We start from the raw sequence: 7,182 nt of genomic DNA, 5'->3' as shown, positions 1-7,182 counted from the left end.
GAGCTTTCGGCTGAGACGATGGAAGCTCTGAACCGAGCAATGTCTCAACAAATTAAAGAAGCGAATCACGCCATAGCAACTCAGCTCACACAACAAATCGAACAACTCAATGACAAGTTTGAGACGAAGATGAATGATCTGCTCAAAGATCTCAGTGCAAGTGGAGAAGAGTCGTCTCAAACTCCAACTCCTTCGGAAGCAATGCGCTTAGCAAAGGGTAAAGGGCACATAGGATCTTCCCGGAAACTTCCACGCCACCCAACACCTTCCGAAGCCAGGACTAAAGCTAAGTCCAGTCGAAGCCAGATTGGGGGCAGAGAGACTACGTTTAATCCGAGGAGGAATCCTACTGGTGCAGAACGAGATGGCCCAAGGGTAGATCGTCAGCACCGCCGAGAGGAATATATTGCTGGGCATCGAGTTACCCTGGAATCAGATCCAGAATACTATGAGGAGGACGAAGCTTCTGATCATAGCAGAGAAACTGTGAGACGAGATCGAGGCCGAGGACATGGTCGAGATTATGATCCTCTACGTCAGCAGCTGCGTCATATCAAAATCCAGTATCCTCCTTTCCATGGAACCAATGATCCCGAAGCTTATCTAGATTGGGAAAGGAAGATGGAGTCTAATTTTCTGGTCCAAGGAACTTATGAGCTCAACAAGGTGAAGATTGCAGTTTCAGAATTTCATGGGTATGCGCTTCTATGGTGGGAGCAGTTGGGAGTCACCAGAAATCGCCTGAGGGAACTTCCGATTACTACTTGGGATCAGCTTGTTATACAGATGAGGAAGCGGTTCGTTCCAGCCCATCATCAGCGCGAGATACTCAACAAACTTAGGCGCCTCGTCCAAGGTACGAAGTCTGTTCGAGAGTATTATCAGGAATTGGAAACTTTGCTCATTCGTGCAGATTTACGAGAAGGCGAAGAGATGGTAATGTCGAGATTTCTTGGAGGACTTAACCGAGAAATTCAAGACAAGGTGGAACTTCAGGATTTCACAGATATACAAGAGATGGTGCATAAGGCTGAATTGGTGGAATCTCAAGTCAAGAGGCGAAATTTCAAGTCCACATTTACGCCTAGTGTGCCGAAGCCTAAGGAGATCAGCAAGCCAGCTTACTCCAGAGACATCAAACCACCCTCCACTGGACTTAAAGAAGAAGCTAAAGCTGAGTTCAAACCAAGAAGTGGTACTTCTATCAGCAATGTGAGGTGTTTCAAATGTCAAGGAATGGGACATTACTCTCGAGATTGCCCAAACAAGAAGGTTTTCTTGTTACAAGAGGGAGGAGAGATAGTTCCTCAAGAGGATTCAGAGGCCGAATATGAAATAGAGGAAGAGGAAGAAGCTGCTGCCGTGGGCGAGATGCTGGTTGCCAGAAGGACTTTGAGTGTTTAGAGTCAACCTGAAGAGACTTGTCAGCGAGAGAACCTGTTTCATACGAGATGCTTCATTCAAGGAAAACTTTGTAGCCTGATCATAGATGGAGGAAGTTGTACTAATGCTGCAAGCGAAGAGATGGTTAAGAAGCTCCAGCTCAAGACTATTCCTCATCCAAGGCCGTATAAGCTTCAGTGGTTGAATGACAGTGGAGCCTTGACCGTATCTCAGCAAGTGATGGTTTCTCTATCTATTGGGAAGTATGAAGATGAGATTCTATGTGATGTTATTCCCATGGGTTCGAGTCATGTGTTGCTAGGCAGACCGTGGCAATCAGATCGTAGGGTGATACACGACGGTTATACCAACAAGCACTCATTCAAATTCAAAGGTCGCAAAATTACCCTCCTACCTCTCACGCCTACCGAGATTTACCAGGATCAGATCCAGATGAAGCTCAAGGAGAAGGAGAAAGTCGCCAACAGCCTCTACATAAACCACAGTGAATTTTCTAAACTCTTTGATCCTGAAATGACTACTTTTATGTTTGTGTACAAGGAATCCCTTGTTAGTACTAACCCTTCACAGGAGCTTCCTAGTGCTATGTTTGAGATTTTGCAGGAATACAAGGACGTTTTTCCAGTAGAAATTCCACCAGGGCTACCTCCAATTCGCGGGATAGAGCATCAGATTGACTTGGTACCAGGGTCAGCCTTACCTAACAGGCCAGCATACCGAACCAATCCTGTAGAGACTAAGGAGCTGCAGAAGCAAGTGGAAGAGCTGATGAGCAAGGGACATATCCGAGAAAGCTTGAGTCCATGTGCGGTTCCAGTTCTGTTGGTGCCAAAGAAAGATGGTTCCTGGAGGATGTGTGTAGACTGCCGAGCTATCAACAACATCACTGTGAAGTATAGGCATCCGATTCCAAGACTAGACGATATGCTGGATGAGCTCTGTGGATCGACAATCTTCTCTAAGATAGACTTGAAGAGTGGGTATCATCAGATCAGAATGAAGGAAGGGGATGAATGGAAGACGGCGTTCAAGACAAAGCAAGGACTCTACGAGTGGCTAGTTATGCCGTTTGGTCTCACCAATGCTCCCAGCACCTTCATGAGACTAATGAACCATGCCCTGAGACCATTCATTGGCGTGTTCGTAGTTGTTTATTTCGACGACATCCTTATCTACAGTAAAGGTTTGGAAGAGCATCTAGACCACATCAGATCGGTTCTTGATGTTCTTCGCTCTCAATCTCTCTTTGCTAATTTATCTAAATGTTCATTCTGCACTAACGAAATTGTTTTCTTAGGCTTTGTAGTAAGTGCAGGAGGAGTTAAAGTAGATGAAGAGAAGATAAAAGCTATCAAGGAGTGGCCAACCCCCAAGAATATTGGAGAAGTCCGAAGTTTCCATGGTTTAGCAGGATTCTACAGGCGTTTTGTTCGTGATTTCAGCACCATAGCCGCGCCCTTAACCGAAGTAATCAAGAAAGACGTGGGGTTCAAGTGGGGAGCGGCGCAAGAACAGGCTTTTACAGCCCTTAAAGAGAAGCTTATCAATTCGCCCTTACTAGTACTTCCTGATTTTACTAAGACTTTTGAGATTGAATGCGATGCTTCTGGTGTAGGTATTGGAGCAGTTCTTATGCAGGATAAGAAGCCCGTCGCTTACTTCAGCAAGAAGTTAGGAGGATCAACGCTGAATTATCCCACGTATGACAAGGAGTTATACGCATTGGTTCGAGCTCTCCAGACGTGGCAGCATTACTTATGGCCTAAGGAATTCGTCATTCATACCGATCACGAGTCTCTAAAGCACCTCAAGGGTCAGCAGAAGCTTAACAAAAGAAATGGGCGATGGATGGAGTTCATTGAGACATTCCCCTACATTGTTAAGTACAAAAAAGGTAAAGATAATGTGGTCGCAGACGCATTATCCCGGAGGTACACTCTTATTTCGACTTTAACATCAAAGTTGATTGGATTTGAACACATTATAGATCTTTATGAATCTGATACTGACTTTTCTGAGAGCTATGCCAAATGTCATAAGTTTGCCTGTGAGAAATTTTATAGACAGGATGGATACTTGTTCTTCAGTAACCGATTGTGCATACCACGAGGATCTATTCGAGAGTTACTGGTACGAGAAGCTCATGGAGGTGGATTAGCTAGACATTTTGGTGTCACAAAGACACTTCTTGGGCTACAAGAGCACTTCTACTGGCCGAACATGAAGAAGGACGTTGAGAAAATCTGCTCTAGATGTGTCGTATGTAAGATGGCTAAGAGTAAAGTTCAACCTCACGGTTTGTATACTCCTTTGCCTATTCCTTCTCAACCTTGGACTAATATCTCTATGGATTTTGTAGTTGGCTTACCTCGCACCAGAAATGGTAGAGATTCTATTGTTGTAGTTGTTGACAGGTTTAGCAAGATAGCTCACTTCATCGCTAGCCACAAGACAGATGATGCTGTGAATGTAGCTAACTTGTTTTTCAGGGAAGTAGTACGACTGCATGGAATGCCACAGGTTATCGTTTCAGATCGAGACACGAAGTTCTTAGGACACTTTTGGCGAACTCTTTGGGCTAAGCTGGGAACAAAGCTCTCATTCTCAACTACGTGTCATCCTCAGACCGATGGACAGACCGAGGTGGTGAATAGAACGTTGTCTACACTTCTAAGGACTTTGGTGAAAAGTAACCTCAAGACATGGGAAGAGTGCCTGCCTCATGTCGAGTTTGCTTACAATCACGCTAAGCATTCTGCTACTCTCTTTTCTCCTTTTGAAATTGTATATGGGTTTAATCCACAATCACCTCTAGACTTGATCCCTTTGCCTTTAAGTGGAAAATGCAGCTTGAATGGCAAGGAGAAAGCTGAACAGGTCCGAAGAATACATGCCTTGCTAAGGAGAACATCGAGAAGAAAACAAAGCAGTATGAGAAGCATGCCAACAAAGGACGAAAGGAGCTGATTTTCGAAGAAGGAGATCTGGTGTGGATCCATCTGAGGAAGGAGCGATTTCCAGCTGAGCGAAAGAACAAACTAATGCCCAGAGTTGATGGACCATTCGCAGTCATCAAAAGAATCAACAACAACGCCTATCAGATTGATCTTCAAGGTAAGTATGATGTTTCTGATACGTTCAATATTTCTGACTTGCTTCCTTTTGTTGCAGATTCAGATTTGAGGGCAAATCCTTTTCAAGAGGGAGAGGATGATATGATCGTGACGAGCTCAGAGGAGGAGGAACCAGAGGTAGCTGGCAGGATCACTGGTTCCAGAGCTAGAGAGATGGCTAAGGAGGCTCACGCACTCATTGCCACAGAGGACAGCGATCACCAGGAGGCTGGAGCTCACATCTTCAACATCTCTATCTTGAAGAATGAAGAACCCAGTAACAATGACTAGGTAACTTAGGTGATGATTCTGTACTCTTTTCCTTGGTAAAGATTTTGGAAGGCAAGGAGGTTCTTCTCCAAGGTTTTTAACGAGGCAGAAATCATTGCTACGTCGAGTTACTTAGAAGTTGTTACTAATGGGTAATAATGTGCAAAGTCACAATGACTTGTGCACTTAGTATTTTGGCGCACCACTTAGGAATTTAGGGACGCCTCGCTGTTTTATTTTTTTAAATCAAACTTCTTGTTGTTTTTATTTCAGACTTCATGTAGTTTGTTTCTTAGGGCTGCGATTTCTCTCTAAGTCTATTTAAGAGAGAAAATCGCCTATGTCATATTCAGTGAAGAATTTTGATCAAACTTTTAACGTGTTCTTCTCTCTTTGATTTCTGAGAACTAAAAACTCTGAAATTCGAATCTCTTAAAACTAATCTGTTTACAAGAGATTCTTCTATCCTTCATCATCATCAATTCGATTATCACACTACCACCACACTATCAATCGATCTTCGCACCATCACAAATCATTGATCCGACCGCTGCAACCACCTTCACCATCCCATCGAGTCACGCAACCAGCCACCATCACCACTCCATCGCATCATCTTGCATTGCTCCCATGCGTGGATGGATCCTCTTGGGAGGTTCTTTTCCCACTGATGTGCCTTATCTCCAAGGCTGAATGGCAACAATCTCAGTTTGAAGATGTCTTCAGATACCCCATTGATCTTAGTGAGATCACAAACTCTATCAAACTGATCCAGATGCTCCAAGGGATCCTCCATAGGTAAGCCATGGAACTTCTGATTCTGAACCATATTGATCAAAGAGGCCTTCACCTCAAAGTTGTTGTATTGGACAGGAGGTGGCCTGATTCCTGCTCCATACTGGTGTACATAAGCTCGGTCATTCTCACCAACAAAGACTGGTTGAGGCTGATGACGTATGGGTGGGTTGGGTAAGGGTTGTGGCTGGTTAACTTGAGGTAGGTCTGGGTTCTGGTTACCATGAGCGTGTCTCTGATTGACCTGAGCCTGTTGAGCTTGAATTCCAATCCCATTACCAGCTCTTTGACCGTGATCAGCTTCTTGAGCCTGATGCTCATTCCCAACTTGCTGATCCATTCCTAACCTTTCCAAGTGAACAGCTCTTGATCTTTGTCTTCTTGCTTGTCTTCTTGTGATCATAAACCTGAAAACAAAGACAGAACTTGAAAGGTGATCAGTAAAACAAAAGAAACTTGATCTCAAAAACTATATCAGAAACTAATGCTAACAATGCCCACACAATATGGCAACGGCGCCAATTGATAACTAAGATTTTTCTGGTCTTAGATGGGTTATCAATCCCCTTGTCAAAGTAGTATAAGAGGTGTCAATCCATATGTGTGGTAGTTAGGCACTAGTTTATGTGATAAGTTCTTAAGTCAAGTGATCAAAGACAGGTTTTTGATAACAAGTAACAAATGAAATCATAAACAAGAAACAAACAAGCAATGATAAGGAAGTAATTAAAGCAAGCTCAACAAGATGATGGTGATAATAAAGATGATAAAAGCTAAACCTCTAGATGTGATCATTGATTAGGGTGCTGTAGATATCAGTTCATGATGCTAAGAACAATAATGCAATGCAAGTTACTCTTTAGTCTAGACTTCAAAAGCAGATTAATTCATTCCCATGACAATAATCCCTTTGCTAATCACTTAATCAAATCTAACAACCATTAGATATAATCAAGCAATCAACAAACATAATGCATCAAGCCTAATAAGTGACCAAACAATCTCTCAACCAAGAAGACTGAATCTTACACAGAAAGACATAGCAAGCAATCACATGATCTCAAAACCAATTAACTTAGAACTCCAATCTAGACTAATCCTCTCATGAAGGCATTAATCTCTACACTAATCCACTTTCAAACCAAATCATCATTTGTGAAATATGAATCAGTGAGCATTAAGAAACAGTTCTAATATGTCATTCATGCATTTAACAAATCATTCCCATGATGAAAAAGGCATAAACCCTTAAGTTAGCTCTTTCAGGCATTTCATCAAACACTTTTGGTGCATGAAATGCCTATGATCTAGACCCAAGTGATTCTCAAGGATCTAGCTTTAAGAGCAGCTAACTAAGGAAAGGAAATGAGAATCTAGAACCTAACCATCATAAATCAAGCATCAAAGCACCCAAATCTACACACCTAGAAGCTTAAAAGATGACTACTCACTAATCATGAAGAACACGCCATTTCCTTTGCAAGAGGTGATGTTAATCATGATTAGAAGCAAAGATGAGATGATGCAATGACAAGAAACAGCCTTAAGATGATTGAATCAGCAAGATATCTCTTAATCAAAAACGTTTTTACACTCAAAA

Source organism: Eutrema salsugineum, unplaced genomic scaffold (assembly GCF_000478725.1).
Source record: "Eutrema salsugineum unplaced genomic scaffold, Eutsalg1_0 scaffold_21, whole genome shotgun sequence".
Taxonomy (NCBI): Eukaryota; Viridiplantae; Streptophyta; class Magnoliopsida; order Brassicales; family Brassicaceae; genus Eutrema; species Eutrema salsugineum.
Note: the sequence above shows the minus strand (reverse complement) of the source record.